Here is an 18,721-nt window from a genome sequence, read left to right as displayed (position 1 = left end):
CCTCCAGCTTTCTGGGTAACCAGCAGCAGTCCAAGTGGAGGCAAAGTGTTTGTCACCCCACCCAGCATGGCTCCAGTGGCAGGAGCTCCTAACAGATTCTCTGGTAGTTCTGCATTGGTCTGGAAATTATTCCTAAAGACTCAACCAAGAACTTGATAGGTGTGATCAGTAATTTTACAACGAATTCTATTTTAAGTTAAATTAAGCCCTTACTACTTAAAATCCCCAGAGTGGTTTATTTTCATTCACTGAACCCCCAGACAGCCCCAGGTATTCCGTCACTTTATCAACCTATTCACTGATTTAATCCTTATCATACTATACTGTAATTATCACTTTACATATCTTTTTCTTTCCAACTTGTTTAGCCTTCTGTCTCCTCCTCTACAAGCTGATTTAATAGGTCAAAGAGCCTCTTACAAGCTCTTTTTTTTCTCTTAGAAGTTTTTGCTTGAGAGATCCAGAAAAAATTCCAAAATGTGGGTTTTATATATAAAAGGGGTAGCCATGAGGCTAGACCTGTGTTGCTGTCTGATGACCTATTAGTCACACATGGTTGTTGAAAGTTAAATTAATTAAAGTTGGTACCACACTACATAGTGCATCTGTGTAGTCTGCACTATTATCTACTCTATGACCACAGGAAGCTCTACTGCACAGCACTGGGCTAGACAGGCTGCTGGCCAACAGGAACAGGACCAGGGCCACAAAAAGAAGCACAATGACTGACAAGACTAATTTTAACTACTTCATGCTATAAATTTCCTATAAATGGGTATCATAGATATAAGTAAGCTACATTCTAGGACCTATATGAATTATTAAAACTCAGACATCCTGAACAGAAAATCAGTAAAATCTATATTCTTCAAATTGTTCTACTGGTGCTTTAAAATCTGTTTGGTTTCAATAGAAACAAAACCAAAAAACCCTTAAATGAATTGAGATAATTGATAAATTATTAAAACTAGTTTATATTAATCTGAATGTAGCCAAATTAGAGTATACTGCAACACAAAAAAAACTGCCACAGTTCAAATAGTTCAAATCTTTCATTTTATAGAGGAGGAAACAAACTTGAAGAAACAAAGGAAAAATTTTGACACTACACAGAAGAGACAAAGTTTCCCTTGGGGTCATTTAACTGTTTCTACTATTACCATATAAACGGATTCATTTAAACTTAGTACTGTCCTCAAAGCCAGCCCTTTGCAAAGCTTACAGAGTTAGAGTTACAAGTCATATATAAAGAGAAAAATTCTGACTCAGAAGCAAAACCGAGGTGCATAATATCTACAGGCATTAACCTAGGTGACACTATGAAGATGAAGCAGTTATCTCCTTTTGTAGACCAAGCAAAACAAGTCACTGGTGAATGAAGAACTGTCATGAATATTTTTGGAGAAAATTAAACGTGGCAATAATATTATATTAATAGACTGTATGTTTAAAAAGCTTGTATTATTTTTCAATAACTGTACTTGGGGCTTCCCTGGTGGTGCAGTGGTTTAGAATCCGCCTGCCAATGCAGGGGACACGGGTTTGAGCCCTGGTCTGGGAAGATCCCACATGCTGTGGAGCAGCTAAGCCTGTGGGCCACAACTACTGAGCCTACGCTCTAGAGACCACAAGCCACAACTACTGAGCCTGCGTGTCTAGAGACTGTGCTCCGCAACAAGAGAAGCCACTGCAGTGGGAAGCCTGTGCACCGCAAGAAAGAGTAGCCGTGGCTCGCAGCAACTAAAGAAAGCCTACATGCAGCAACAAAGACCCAACGCAGCCATAAATAAATAAATTAATTAATTAATTAAAAAAAATAATAACTGTACTTGGAAAATTTTAGCACTAACAAAACTCACAAATGGATTTTTAAAATATCACTTCATTCAACAACGTACTTAATAAATAATTCGGTTCTGGGCCCAAGATATATACTGTAATCCTTAGAACAATCAATGCACAAAGAGATGATCAAAATCACATTGGTTAAATTAAACTTGAATATTTAAAAATGTACAAATAACCCAACAGAAGGCAGAAAAAGAGATACTGAGGAATGAAAAACAGAAGGAACAAACAAAACAATAATAAAATGATAGACCTAATCCAAACATAGCAATAATTATATAAAATGCAAATGTTAAACACACCAATTAAAAGACAGATTGTCAGAGGAGAGAAAAAAAATGACCAAACTATACACTAACAAGAAATTCACTTCAAATATAATGGTATGAGTAGGTTAAAAGTAAAAGAATGGAAAAAGATATGCCATGCAAGCATAATCAAAGGAAAGCTGGAGTAACTGTATTAATATCAGACAAAACAGATCTCAAAGCAAAGAGGGACATTACATATTTATATACTGATAAAAGGCCCAGTTCACTAAACAGGTATGTAACTAGCAACAGAGTTTCAAAGTACAGGAAGCAGAAACCAACGAAACTGACAGAAGAAATAAACAAATTGATAGTTACAGCTGGAGACTTCAACTACTCTCTCAGTAAGACAGAAAATCAACAAGGATATAAAAGAACTGAAAAAATGCCATCAATTTGAATTGACTGGATCTAATTGACATTTACAGGAAAATCTGCACAACAAACAGAATACTCATTCTTTTCAAGGACACACATAATATTCACCAGGCTAGGCCACATCATGGATCATAAACAAACATTAATAAATTTAAAATTAAAATCATACAAAGTTTGTTCTCACACAACAAAGAAATTAAACCAGAATCAGGGCTTCTCTGGTGGCGCAGTGGTTGAGAGTCCGCCTGCCGATGCAGGGGACGCGGGTTTGTGCCCCGGTCCGGGAGGATCCCACATGCCGCGGAGCGGCTGCGCCCGTGAGCCATGGACGCTGAGCCTGCACGTCCGGAGCCTGTGCTCCGCAGCGGGAGAGGCCGCGGCGGTGAGAGGCCCGCGTACCGCAAAAAAAAAAAACAAAACAGAATCAATTATAGAAAGATAATAATATAATAATATACAATATCCAAATTAAAAACAAATTTTAATCCAAATTAAAAAACAAAGAAAAATCAATGAGGCTAAAAACTGGTTTTCTAAAAAAAAAAAAATCAATAAAATTTATAAACCTCTTAGCCACACCTATTAGAAATAAGACAGAACACATTACAAACTTTATACAAATAAATTCAACGAATTAAATGAAACAAATTCCTTGAAAGGCACACACTACCAAAGCTCACTGAAGAAAACAATCTCAATAACTCAATACTTATTAAAGAACTTGATTTCATATTTAGAAACCAAGAAAACCCAGATGGCATCAATGGTGAATTCTACGAAACACATATGCGGAAGAAATATTACCAATTCTACACAAACTCTCCTGAAAAGGAAAGAGAACATATTTTATGAGGCCATCAATACCCTGATAGCAAAACAGAATAGTCTTTTACAAGAAAACTACAGACCAATATACCTCATAATCATAACAAAATCGTCAACAAAATATTAGTAAATCAAATCCATCTTTATAAAAAAGGATAATACATCATGACCAAGTGGGATTTATACCAGAAACTTGAGGTCAGTGTAATGTTTGAAAATCAATCTATGTAATTCACTGTATTAACAGACTAAGAGACATAACCATTTCAACAGATATAGAAAAAGCATTTGATAAAATTTAATACCCGTTAATGACAAAACCCTCAGCAAACTAGTACTAGAACAGAATGTGAATGCTTTCTTTCTCTCCTAAGGTCAACAATGAGGCAAGGATGTTCGCTCTCATCACTCCCCGCCCCCAGCTTTACTGAGGTATAACTGACAAACAAAAATTGTATATAGTTAAGGTGTACAATATGCCAATTTGATAAATGGATACATTGTGAAAGGGTTATTAGTACAATCAAGTTAAGTACCATCTCCTCACATAGTTAGCATTTTGTGTGTGTTGAGACCGCTTAAAATCTACTCTCAGCAAATTTAAAGTATATAATACAGTATTATCAACCACAGTCACCATGCCGTACACTAGGTCCCCAGAACTTACTCGTCTTATAACTGAAAGTTCATACCCTTTTACAGTGTCTCCGCATTTCCCCTACTCCCAAGGCTCTGGCAACCACCACTCTACTCCCTGCTTCTGTGAATTCAACATTTTTAGATTTCACATCTAAGTGAGATCACACAGTATTTATCTTTCCGTCTGGCTTATTTCACTTATTTAGCATGTCCTCCAGGTTCAACCCTGTTGTGACAAATGGCAGGATATTCTTTTTTTTTTAATGGTTAATATCCCACTGTAAATGTATATACAGTTGACCATTGAACAACACAGGTTTGAACTGTGAGGGTCCATTTGTATGTGGATTTTTTTTTCTTTTTAAATTTATTTTTTGGCCACACTGTGGGGCTTGTGGGATCTTAGTTCCCCGAACAGGGATTCAACCCAAGCGCCCTACAGTGAAAGCGCCCGAGTCCTAACCACTGGACTGCCAGGGACTTCCCAAGGATTTTTCTTTTTTTTTTCAATACATACATACTACATTACTACATGATTTGTAGTTGGTTGAACCCGAGGACGTGGAACTGCAGACACAGCAGGCCAAATGTAAAGTTATACGCAGATTTTTGATTGCACACAGGATTGGCGTCCCTAACACCCATATTGTTCAAGGGTCAACATTTTCTTTAATCATTCATCCATCAACAGACACTGAGGTCGATACTATACATTGACTATTGCAAACAATGGTGCAATGAACATGGGAGTACAGCTAATTATAATTTTATTTCCTTTGGAGATATACCTGAAAGTGGGATTGTTTGGTCAGATGGCAGTTCTTTTAATTTTCTGAGGAACCTCCATACTGTTTTCCATAGTGGCTGCACCAATTTACATTCTTACCAACAGTGTGCAAGGGACCCTTTCTGCCACACCCTTACCAACTCTTACTATCGCTTTTTTTTTTTTTTTTTTTTGCAGTACGCGGGCCTCTCACTGCTGTGGCCTCTTCCCGTTGCGGAGCACAGTCTCCAGACGCAAAACCTCAGCGGCCATGGCTCACGGGCCCAGCCGCTTCGCGGCATGTGGGATCTTCCCGGACCGGGGCACGAACCCGCGTCCCCGGCATCGGCAGGCGGACTCTCGACCACTGCGCCACCAGGGGAGCCCTCGCCTGTCTTTTTGGTAACAGCCATCTTAAGAGGCATGAGGCATATCTCACTGTGGTTTTGACTTGCATTTCCCTTGTGATTAGTGATGTTGTACAACCTTTTAATATACTTAGCCCTCTGTATGTCTTCTTTGGAAAAACGTTCAGGTCTTTTGCCCATTTTTTAGTCCTTTTTTCTTTTCTTTTTGCCATTGACATGTATGGGCTCCATATATTTTTGGATATTACCCCCTTATCAGATGTATGTTTTGCAAATATTTTTCTCCCATTCCACAGGTTGCTTTTCATTTTGTTTCCTTTGCTGTGCAAAATATTTTTTATTTGAAGCAGTCCCACTTGTTTATTTTTGTTGCCTGTGCTTTTGGTGTCATATCCATAAAATCACTGTTAAGACCAATGTCAAGGAGCTTTTCCCGATTTTTTTGGTAGGAATTTTATGGTTTCAAGCCTTGCATTTAAGTTTTTAATCTATTTCAAGTCAACTTTTGTGTATGATACGAGTCCAATTTCATTCTTTTGCATGTGGATATACACTTTTCCCAGCACCAATTACTGAAAAAACTATCCTTTCCCCATTTTGAGTTCTTGTCAAAGATTAGTTGACTGTATTACACATGAGTTTATTTCTGGGTTCTTTATTCTGTTCCACTGATCTCTCTTTTTATGCCAGTACCATACTGTTTTGATTACCATTGCTTTGTAGTTTGAAACCTGGAAGTGTGATGCCTCTAGCTTTGCTATTCTTTCTCAAGACTGCTTTGGCTATTCAAAGTCTTTTTTGGGGCTTCCCTGGTGGCACAGTGGTTGAGAGTCCGCCTGCCGATGCAGGGGACACGGGTTCGTGCCCCAGTCCGGGAAGATCCCACATGCCGCGGAGCGGCTGGGCCCGTGAGCCATGGCTGCTGAGCCTGCGCGTCTGGAGCCTGTGCTCCACAACGGGAGAGGCCACAACAGTGAGAGGCCTGCGTACCACAAAAAAAAAAAAAAAAAAGTCTTTTGTGGTTCCATATGAATTTTAGGATTATTTTTCCTACTTCTGTGAAAAATACCATGAGAATTTTGATAGAGATTGCATTGAATCTGTAGACTGTAGTATGGACATTTAATAATATTAACCCTTCCCGATCAATGAACACATTGGATTTCTATTTATTCATGTCTTTAATTTCTTTCATCAACATCTCATACTTTTCAGTGTACAAATCTTCTACCTCCTTGGTTAAATTTATTCCTAGGTATTTTATTCTTTTTGATGCTATTATAAATGGGATTTTCCCCTTAATTTCTTTTTCATAAAGTTCACTGTTAGTGTATATAAATGCAATTGCTTTTCATATGTTGATTTTATATCTGGCAACTTTGCTGAATTTATTATTAGCTCAATAATTTTTTTTGGTGGAGTCTTCATGGCTTTTTATCATGTTATTTACAGAGACAATTTAACTTCTTCCATTTTGATTTGGATGTCTTTTCGTTTTCTCGCCTAACTGCTCTGGCTAGGACTTACAGTACTATATACTGAATAGAAGTGGTGAGAGTGGACAAGCTTGTATTGTTCCTGATTTTAGAGGAAAAGCTAAGTTTCTCACTGTTGACTGTGATGTTACCTGTGGGTCTGTTATATATGGCCTTTATTATATTACATTCCTTCTATACCCTAACTTGTTAGGAGTTTTTATCATGAAAGGATGTTGAACTTTGTCAAAAACCTTTTCTGCATCTATTGAGGTGACTGCACCACTTCTATTCAAAACTGTACTTACTGATGGCCCTAACTAGTTCAATAAGGCAAGAAATAAAAGGTATGTAGCTTAGAAAGGAAGAAGTAAAGCAGGTTTTATTTCTGGATGACATGATCATCAATGGAGACAAACGCAAGGTATCTATAAAGAGGCTACTAAAACTTATAAGTAAGTATAGAAAGGACAAAGGATACACAGTTGATACATGAAAATTTTGTTTCTATATACTAGCAACAAAAAGTCGGATACTGGGCTTCCTTGGTGGCACAGTGGTTGAAAGTCTGCCTGCCGATACAGGGGACACGCGTTCGTGCCACGATCCAGGAAGATCCCACATGCCGCAGAGCGGCTGGGCCCGTGAGCCATGGCCGCTGAGCCTGCGCGTCCGGAGCCTGTGCTCCGCAATGGGAGAAGCCACAACAGTGAGAGGCCCGCGTACCGCAAAAAAAAAAAAAAAAAAAAAGTTGGATAATGAAATTAAAATATAACTCACAATAGTATCAAAAATAATAAATTTTTAGGGATAAATATAACAAAATTTAAGACTACATAGTGACAAAAAACACTGCTGAAAGAAATTAAAGACCTAAATAAATGGATATACTATGTTTATATGGATTAGAAGACTCAATAAGAGATCAGTTCTCCCCAAATCGATTTATAAATTCAATGCGATCCTAGTCAAAATCTCTGTATGCTTTTTTTTTTTTTTTATGGTACGCGGGCCTCTCACTGTTGTGGCCTCTCCCGTTACGGAGTACAGGCTCCGCATGTGCAGGCTCAGCAGCCATGGCCTACGGGCCCAGCTGCTCCGCAGCATGTGGGATCCTCCTCGACCAGTGCACAAACCCGTGTCCCCTGCATCAGCAGGCGGACTCTCAACCACTGCGCCACTAGGGAAGCCCCTCAGGATGATTTTTTAATAGAAACTGACAAACTGTTTCTAGAATGTATATGAAAATGCTAAGGACCTAAAAAAGTCCAAATAATTTTGGGAAAAAAACAAATTCATGGACTTACATTACTTGATTTCACTATAAAGATACAGTAAGCAAGACAGTGTTTACTGGTATAAAGATAGATTTACAGATTAATGGGACAGAATGCAAAGTCTAGTCTAGAAATAGACTTGTACATGTGTCCAACTAAGTTTCAAAAGTGCTGCCCATGCAGTTCACTGAGGAAATTCCTTTCAACAAATGGTGTTGGAACAACCGTATCTCTGTATGCAGAAAAAAACAAAAAACCAAAACTTTGACTCTTACCTCACTCCATAGAGAAATATTACCTCAAAATGCATCATATACCTGAATGTATAAAGTGAAGTTATATGTTTTCTAGCAGAAAACATGGGAGAATATTTTAGTGATCTTGGGTTAGACAAAGATTTCTTAAATAGGCTATGAAAAACAGAAACTATAAAGGAAAAATATGGATAAGTGGGACTTCACAATGCAAACTCTTGCTCTTTAAATGACATTGTTAAGCAAATGAAAATCAAGTCATACAGGGAGAAAATACTTGCAAATTATGGCTTTATAAAGCACTTATATCCAGAATATATAAATAAATCTTACAAATCAGTAAGAGGATAATCCAATTTTAAAAGGAACAAAAGATTTAAACAGTTCATCAAAGAATATTTAATTAATGGCAAATAAGCACAGAGAAAGATGCTCAACCTCCTTAGTCATCAGGAAAATAATGAGATGCCACTATACATCCATGAGAATGGCTAAAATTAAAGAGAAGGAAGACCAAGTGTTGTTGAAGGTGTAGAGGAACTGGAACTCTCATATATCGCCAAGGGTTAGGAGGAAAGACAAAGTAGCACAGCCGCTTTACAAGTGAGAATAGTTGGTGGTATCTTCCCATGGCTAAGAAGAATTATTCTTTTCTTCCATCCTTTGTATGATAGTCTTGGTGACTACTACACTGCTTGTTTTTCAACCTCCTTGCCCTAAGACTGCACAGAGGCACCAATACTTGTTAAGGGCCAACCATCTGCAAGCTCTATGACAGACTTTGCTATCTAACAGCTAAAGGAAACAGTTAAAAGCTTTGATTCTGCCTTTTCAAAGGTGTTTCTTCCTTTACAATAAATATTCTTGCTCCTTACAGATCAAGGACTCTATGTATTCATCTAACAGCAGCTCACTTCCAGGTTTGACAGTCCATGAATGTATGCTATTACATTCAAGGGTTTTTCACTCTTATTTAGCCACAGCAGTAAAATATATCTTCTTCTAAAACGAAGTAACCCAGCAATCTCTTGGTTTTTTTGTTTTAAATGGCATTCCTGTTTGTGATCATTCAAGGGATACTAAAAAAAAATATTTTTAATAGTATTGCTATCTGAATAATTTTGTTTGTAATGAAGGTAAAATATTCTAGTTGCTATTCAGAGGTACCAAGTTAGCATACACAGGTACATCAAAAACTCTAGTGTATACCACATGTAAAGTAGATAGCTAAGGGGAAGCAGCTGCATAGCACAGGGAGATCAGCTCGGTGCTTTGTGTCCACCTAGAGGGGTGGGATAGGGAGGGTGGGAGGGAGACGCAAGAGGCAGGAGATATGGGGATATATGTATATGTATAGCTGATTCACTTTGTTATACAACAGAAACTAACAAGCAATTATACTCCAATAAAGATGTTAAAAAAAAAACTCTAGTGTAAACTGAACATCATCTGGATAAAGAAGTTGCATATATGCCATTTATATTTTTAGTATAAGCACGTTAAGAATTAAGAACCAAGGTGTCTTTTTTTTTTTAAATGTCAGTTCATTGGTTTATTTATTTTTGGTTATGTTGGGTCTTCGTTTCTGTGCGAGGGCTTTCTCCAGTTGCGGCGAGCGGGGGCCACTCTTCATCGCGGTGCACAGGCCTCTCACTATCGTGGCCTCTCTTGTTGCGGAACACAGGCTCCAGACGCGCAGGCTCAGTAGTTGTGGCTCACGGGCCTAGTTGCTCCACAGCATGTGGGATCTTCCCAGACCAGGGCTCGAATCCGTGTCCCCTGCATCAGCAGGCAGATTCTCAACCACTGTGCCACCAGGGAAGCCCAAGGTGTCTTTTTAAACTCAGTCAAAATTACACCAAAAACTTACTACATTTCTTTCACAGTGGGGAGTAACGGATGGGTGAATACTTCTGGCTGGTTAATATCATTATCTTAAACCATCTATATATTCAGTGTCGTTTTCCACTGTTCCTCCTTCCTACGTGCATGCTACTCTCAAAAACACACTTAGAAATTTCACAGCTCTCTAATGGTCACAGAATCTGTACTTAATACCAGTTAACTCACATCATTTGATTATTAGTCAAAAAAATCGAACCCATAACAACTTAAACTTATCAAGCAAATAAACGCTAGTGGCCCCAGAAGTCCTCGATGATAAAAATTTTCCCACAGTGCTACACATTTAGTAGGCCTGAAACAAACTCAAGAATCTGTACTTTCAATAAATAGCCCAGTGGTCTATATCATTAGAAAAGCTTGAAAAACAAATTAAATGAGGGAGCAATTTTTTTTTTTTTTTTTTTGCGGCACGCGGGCCTCTCACTGCTGTGGCCTCTCCCGTTGCGGAGCACAGGCTCCGGACGCGCAGGCTCAGCGGCCATGGCTCAGGGGCCCAGCCGCTCCGCGGCATGTGGGATCCTCCCGGACCGGGGCGCAAACCCGTGTCCCCTGCATCGGCAGGCGGACTCTCAACCACTGCGCCACCAGGGAAGCCTGAGGGAGCATTTTTAATGATATAAAAGATCTCAAAAAATTTGCTTAGGCTAATTTAAAATAGGGGATTTCCCTACCATATTAAACACAATGTGCATGTATGTGGGTGTGTGGGGTACCATCTAATTTAAAAATAAGCACATTAGGCAGCCTGACAGTCTCATTAAAAACAAAAAACATTTTACTACCATTTCCTTTTTTCATAGGATAACTCTTTGGGAGACTATCTTAACTTACAATGAAATGGATTCTAAAGAGCATTCAAAACCGTTATACCTATTTAGTTTGTTCCTCTACTGACTGTTAGTTATGCCATAAACACTCCATAGCTTTCTTCTCCTAGATTTATCTGTTTCCATTTTTTATGGCAAGTTTATAGAGCAACTATTAGTTTCTTGTCACTGCCTATGAATTATAACATTTAATACTGGCTTCCCTGGAAGTCTATTTTCTCCTCTAATCTAGACAGAAAATTTTTTTCTTAGTTATTGCCTTCTGTATGTTTTTAAGTTTGAAATAGTCTCAACAGAAGCTTAGAAACTGTAGTTAATATCTGTCCCTCTTTTTTTTTTTTTTTTTTTTTTTTTTTTGCGATACGCGGGCCTCTCACTGCGCAGGCTCAGCGGCCATGGCTCATGGGCCCAGCCGCTCCGCGGCATGTGGGATCTTCCCGGACCAGGGCACGAACCCGTGTCCCCTGCATTGGCAGGCGGACTCTCAACCGCTGCACCACCAGGGAAGCCCTTTTTTTTTTTTTTCCTCTGTCCCTCTTTTAGATAAGTAGAAAATGATTTAAGTTTTACCCAATTCTTTACATTTAAATACAACTTTAAACAGTATTTTCTAAACTGATTTTTCAAAGCCTCCTTCACTGAGACCTCTAGAAACTGCTTTTGATGCTGGGGCAAGGGGTAAACATACAACTGGAAGAAAACTACTGTATCTCAAATCTCTTGACCTGTGTAAGGCGGTGAAAAAGATCTCACCATCCATTTACCTTATCAAATTCTTCTTTCTAGTATGAAAAAAAAATCGTTCTACAAGCAAATTCTCTTGGATTAATGCATTTGCTTTAGCAAAAGAAGTCTGACCAATTCACTTCTGAGAAACAATGGACCATTCATTTTGGGGGGACACAATGCATGCATGCCCAGTAAGTCCAGTTATTGGAAATCTGCCAAATACTACTGTTGATAAAAATGTACATCACAACATAAAGCTTAACCAAACAAGTATAACAAATTTAACCAAAAACATCAGACTCAAACACAACTAACTCAAGATAAGAATGGTGATACAAACAGATAAGCATCCTTCTTGAAAGCTGAGGTAACTGCAATGATGCCAAGTTTTGCTTGCAGGTCAGACTTCTTAGTATAGTAACTAATTTGACTCTTCAGTAAACATTAATAAGTTGCTCTTTTTTATTTATGAATTGCCCGTTATTCTAAGGCTAACGATTTGTAGAAAATTTTTTCTTCTTAGCATAGAGTACAAAATCACCCATAGGAAGAGGCCAAACTTTGTTAAGATACTTTGAAAAGCTACTCGAAATAAACCTTGGGACCATGTCTGTGGAGAAAAACTACCCAACATGTCAAAAGGAGGGAAGGTTAAGGGAAAAAAGGAAGAGAGAGGAGACAGGAATGAGAGAAAAAAACACCTCTAGTTGGCAGTACAGCTGGAGAAGAACTTCGGAGAACAGAAACAGGTAACAGAATTTAAGAAGCTGTATGCTATGGTAAAAATCTATAGAAATGTTCCTCTAAGAATTAAAGAAAAGTCTGTATTTTGAGATCACTTCATAGCCTTTCAGCCTTCAGTGAGCACTAGACCCTCAGGATCAATGCTTTAAACACTACTTTATTCTGTTAGCTCTAGTCACTCTATCTTCCAACTATAATAAGTCTGACTTGAAAATTCTTCATAGGGGGATCACAATCCACTAAGTTTTTGTCTTTCGCTTCCATCTACAAAACAAGAAGGGATCAAACTCCAAGTGTGCCAACAAGTCTTTCCCAACTAAGCGATCAGATATACTCAGCTTTACCACAGCTCTGGAGTTACTTGGCAATGAGTACTCCTCCTTTAAGAATGAATTTTTACCACAGTAGTGGGGGCAGGAAAAGAGATAACTTTCCTACGACTGAGCTAAAATAAGCAGAAGTTAAAAAAAAAAAAATCAGAAAACAAAGCAAAGCAAAACCCCCAAGAGAAAACAAGCAGAACAAAGTCACTGACACCAAAACTTGGTAATGGATAAATACAGACTATACAGATTAAAAACACATTAAAATTTACCTGAAATATAACACAGATGCAACAAACTGACAGTTTATAAAATGCTTTCTTTCCCTCACTTCAACCCCAAGTTGGCTTTTAAATTAAAGATGATCAATCTGTGTTGGCATTATTTGTACCTTTGATGAGGTGCTCCTTGATTGACATTACTCCTTCTACAACATTTCAATTTACTCAAAATATGCTGTTCTTTTAGGCTCATGCCACTTGGTAATTCAAACTTGCTTGATTATCAGAAGCAAAGCAGAACACTTTTTTAAAGATACAGACTCTAGGGCTTCCCTGGTGGCGCAGTGGTTGAGAGTCCGCCCGCTGATGCAGGGAACATGGGTTTGTGCCCCAGTCCGGGAAGATTCCACATGCCGCGGAGTGGCTGGGCCTGTGAGCCATGGCCGCTGAGCCTGCGCTCCGCAACGGGAGAGGCCACAACAGTGAGAGGCTACATACCACAAAAAAAAAAAAAAATACAGACTCTAGCTTCATCTTTAGAGCTACTGAATCACAATACCTCAGAGGGGAGATAAACACCACTTTTTAAAATGTACAGGGACTTCCCTGATGGCGCAGTGGTTAAGAATCTGCCTGCCAATGCAGGGGACACAGGTTCAATCCCTGGTCTGGGAAGATCCTACATGCCACACAGCAACGAATGCCATGTGCCGCAACTACCAAGCCTGCACTTGAGACCGCGAGCCACAAATACAGAGCCCACGTGCCACAACTACTGAAGCCCATGCACCTAGAGCCCATGCTCTGCAACGAGAAACCACCACAATAAGTCTGTGCACCACAACGAAGAGTAGCCCCCGCTCACCGAAACTAGAGAAAGGCCGTGCACAGCAACAAAAACCCCATGCAGCCAAAAATAAATAATAAGTAGTTAATTTTAAAAAATAAAATGTACAATGTACAATCAAGTATACATTTTATGCCTGTATTTTCTTTATGAATCCTTTCTTCTTTTAGGCTTACACCATCTGAACTCCAATATCAGAAAATATATTCACTTTTATTCCCTTTAATTTTTTTTTTTTTTTTTTTTTGCGGTACGCGGGCCTGCGCAGGCCCAGCCGCTCCACAGCACGTGGGATCTTCCCGGACCGGGGCACAAACCTGTGTCCGCTGCATCGGCAGGCGGACTCTTCAACCACTGTGCCACCAGGGAAGCCCCCTTTAATTCCTTTTTTTAACATTTAACTCTTCCTATCTATCTGTAATGCTAGTGTTTGTTTTTTTTAATTTTTATTGGAGTATAGTTGATTTACAATGTTGTGTTAGTTTCAGGTGTACAGCAGAGTGAATCAGTTATACATATACATATATCCAATCTTTTTTTTTTTTTTTTAGATTATTTTCCCATATAGGCCATTACAGAGCATTGAGTAGAGTTCCCTGTGCTATACAGGTTCTTTTTTTGTTGTTGTTGTTAATTTATTTTGGCTGTGCTGGGTCTTAGTTGCAGCACACGGGATCCTAGCTGCAGCAAGGCAGGATCTTCAGTTGCAGCATGAAGGATCTAGTTCCCTGATCAGGGATCGACCTCAGGCCCCCTACATTGAGAGCGTGGAGTCTTAGCCACTGGACCACCAGGGAAGTCCCTGTAATGCTAGTTTTTAATAACAATCTTATTCCTTTATATACCCAAATCTGTTTCTGTGCTTTCTAGTCTGTTTCACTACTCTTTCATTTTCCTTTTTCAATATTATCTTGCCAGTTCTCACCAAACAAATTTTAGATTTGACAAGTTAAAAATGTTGGCATCTGGGTCAAAGAAATAAACATAAAAATCCAATTACCGGAATACTAAAAAAAAATCTTTAAAATAGGGTAAATCTTCCTAAAACATAATATAAAAGCCAAAAGTCATTTTTTAGAAGTCCTAAATAAAAATTTTAGACTAGAAATGCAAGTGTCATAAACAGCAATCAGATGACAAGTGAAAACATCTGCAACACATATGAAAAAGAACTAGCAGTCAAAGAGTTAAAAACAAATCAATAAAAAAATCAGAAGATGACTTGAGGAGGCAGTTCAAAGAACAAGAAATACAAACATTGAGTAAACATATAGAAGTATTCAAATTCACTAATAATTTTAAAACTGTAAAATAATGGATGACTTTTCATTTAGAAGACTGACAAGGATTAAGGCTGTGTTGGCAAGGATTAAGGAAAATCAGAATACTCATACATAATTATTATTATTATTTTTTTTCCGGTACGCGGGCCTCTCACTGTTGTGGCCTCTCTCGTTGCGGAGCACAGGCTCCGGACGCGCAGGCTCAGTGGCCATGGCTCACGGGCCCAGCCGCTCCGTGGCATGTGGGATCTTCCAGGACTGGGGCACGAACCTGTGTCCCCTGAATCGGCAGGCGGACTCTCAACCAGTGCGCCACCAGGGAAGCCCTCATACATTATTGATGGCGATGAAACTGGGATAACCTCTTTGGAGAAGAATCTGGCAAAACTATTAAAATACAAATGCACAGACTTTTGTCCTGATAATTCAATTTTAGTATTTGCCCTACAGGTGTACTATACAAATATGCAAAGATAATATACAAAGGCATCCACTAAAACTTTACGTGTATCCAAAACACTGGAGAAAAAATCTAAATATTCATTTGTAAAAATGTGGCTAAACAAAGTATAGTACCTTTTTACAGTAAAAGTTATGCAAAAATCCTTTTTTCTTGACCTCTCCTCTTCTGCAGAAACTCTAAATGTTGCGAGTATCAGGACTTGATCCTGGATCCCTTTCTACTCTCTAACACACTCCCTAAATAACCTAATCCCATGGTTTTAAATACCATTGAAGTGCTACTCACTTCCAAATCCATAACTCTCGTCCTCATTTAAAACTCTGTATTTGTATATCCAACTGCCTACTTGACATCTTCACATGGATGTCTAATAGGCATACCAAACCAAAATAATACTATAGAGAATTCTTAATTTTGTCAAACTTCCTCACCTACCCATCTTCTCCATTTCAAATGGCACCACCCTCCATCCATCACTTAAGCCAAAAATTCAGAAATGCTGACTCCATCTCTAAAGCATATCTCAAATTCAATCCATGTCTTTCCACATCAACTGCTACCCACCCCAAGCCACCAAGATCACTTCAATAGGCTAGTGCAAAAACTCTGCAAATTATCTCCCTGCTTCCATTCTTACCCTACTCCTCCCTTCCTCCTTCTCTTAAACACACACATACACACACCTTCTACAAGCAGTGATCAGATCTCTTAAAACTAAAAACCAGATGCTACCACTGACCTGCTTAATTTTTTTGTTGGTTTCCCACTGAAAAAAATCTCAACTCAAACTAAACCATCTATACTATATGAAGCTGAATTAATGGAACAGACGTCTGAAGAAATTTTTAAACCATTTAAAATCCTCAAAGAAATAAGAGAAGACTGATAATATGCAGAAAGACTAAACAGAACCAAGAAGAAATACAGAGTATGAAAGTACAATGATTGAAATAAACAACTCTACAGGTTACATAAATAATAGAAAGAAAAACCCGAAGAATGAGTAAGTGAGCTAGAAGATCAGGCAGAGGATAGTTGCAGAAGGCATCAGAGAGGGATTTTTTTTTAAAGGAAAATATTAAAGAAGAGACGTTAGAAGTAACAGAATCCATATAATAGAATTCCCAGAAGAAAAAAAAAATGAAGAAAAGATATTTGAAAAAATTACCAATAATTTTCCAGAACTGAGGAAAGATCAAAGATCTCAGATTAATACAATTAATACAACCTGGCACACAGTAGACTTCCAATAAATATTTGCTGAATGAAAGAATGAATCAGTGAATATGAATTCAAGGGCCAAACAAGACAGGAAAGGAACTACACTCAGACACACTATAAACTAAAAAAGATAAACAAAAATTTCAAAATCTTCTAGAGGGGAACTGCAGGTCACACACCCAGGAAATCAAACTGACATCAGAAGTTACGAAAAGCAACATCAGAGGCAAGACAACAATGCAGTAACATTTCAAAATGTTAAGGGAAAAAATTTCAAACCAAAAATCTTTAATCACACTAAGCTATCATTTAAAAGTGAGAGTTCAATAAAGATGTTAAAAAAATAATAAAAATTAAAAAAAATAAAAGTGAGGTTAATGAATGATATTTTCAGGCATAAAAAGGCCTTATAATGTATATATACAAACACCCTGCTTGAAAATTGCTTTTAAGTAGGCACTCAAAAAATAACTGAAATAAATCTATGAGAACTACTGTGTGATGTATGAGAATTAGAGTAAATAACCTAATAAACCTAATATTTCATACAAAAACAAAAATGACAGACGGATGGATGCTTGAAGAATACCCCTAACAATCCAGAAATAAAATTCTACAAAACGTCAACATGGCTGCTGGGACGTTGTTGGGTAGGAGGTGGGGTGGAGGAGACTAGAGGAAGTGAGAAAGTGGTTACAGTACTTCTCGTCTGGAGGAAAGAAAACATATATATTTTAAAATATATTTATAAGATTAAGAAACTATGGAAGATGAATAGTCAATAAAATGTAAATAATTTCCAATATTTGTGTTATTACAATAAATTTATTACATTTATTACAATAAATGAAAATGGATTAAACTCATTAATTAAAAGATATGAGTCTCTGGGCTTCCCTGGTGGCGCAGCGGCTGAGAGTCTGCCTGCCGATGCAGGGGACACAGGTTCGTGCTCCGGTTCAGGAGGATCCCACATGCCGCGGAGTGGCTGGGCCCGTGAGCCATGGCCGCTGAGCCTGCGCTCCGCAACGGGAGAGGCCACAGCAGTGAGAGGCCCGCGTACCGCAAAAAAAAAAAAAAAAAAAAGATACGAGTCTCTGAGATTGGATAAAAATAAGATTCAGCAACATACTTTGTAAAAGAGACCAAAAAAGGATACTAAAATGGTTGACGATAAAAGGATAAGAAGACACACCAGGAAATATAACCCTAGGCTGGTAGACTTTTCTTTAGGCCCCATTCATAAATAATTCAGACCCTTCCTGGTCTGGGCGCAGCTCCCTGCCACTCCTGGGCCTGTGGGTTCCAGGGCTGCATTAAAGCTCACACACTAAAAAGGTATCTGTCTATTTTCTTTATAGGACAGGGCTTCAATTTCTGCTTCCTATTATGACTTTGAGTTTTTTTTTCCATTTCAGGCACCTGCAGATTCCTCTTTCTTGCTTTCAAGCTCAGCTGTGTTTTTTAAATATTTTATTTTTATCTAGCTTTCCGTATACATTACTAAAATGGAAGGGAGCATCCCCAGTCTGCCTCATAGTCCAGAAGTCCCCAGAAGATGCACTTAATTTCTTAATCTTTTTATTTTATTTTTACTTTTAAATTTTTAATCTTAATTTCTTCATCTATATTATGAAATGGTAATGCTCAAATAATAAGGCTATGAGAAGTAAATAAAATATCTTAGCATACATAGTCCTTGGTGCATATAAAATATTCAAATGCTGCCCTCTAAATTTACCAGCAATTTTACATCCTACCTAAAGAAAGTAAAGCTAGAACCATAAGCATGGAATGGAAATTGCTAACTTTTTTCCTGCTCCAGCTTCCACTGGGTTGCAGCTATGCTGACGGTAAAAATGCTTCCTCCAAAATTTTTTTGAGAAAAAAAGGTAACCAGTAAAGGACCAGCAACAGAATTCAATGACCCTTAAGAGTCATTCAGTAGGGACTTCCCTGGTGGTCCAGTGGTTAAGACTCCGCACTTCCACAGCAGGGGTCATGGGTTCGATCCCTC

At 38.3% G+C, this 18,721-nt stretch overlaps 1 protein-coding gene across 3 annotated transcripts in view; it reads right to left on the bottom strand.

The window, feature by feature from the left end:
- Positions 1–18,721, bottom strand: part of ANKRD12 (ankyrin repeat domain 12) — a 114,560-nt gene that overhangs the window by 83,602 nt on the left and 12,237 nt on the right. The gene's annotated exons all lie outside the window — the stretch shown is intronic.

This window comes from Globicephala melas, chromosome 13 (genome assembly GCF_963455315.2).
Source record: "Globicephala melas chromosome 13, mGloMel1.2, whole genome shotgun sequence".
NCBI lineage: Eukaryota > Metazoa > Chordata > Mammalia > Artiodactyla > Delphinidae > Globicephala > Globicephala melas.
The sequence above is the reverse complement of the archived record's forward strand: the minus strand, read 5'-3'. Positions and strand labels throughout refer to the sequence as shown.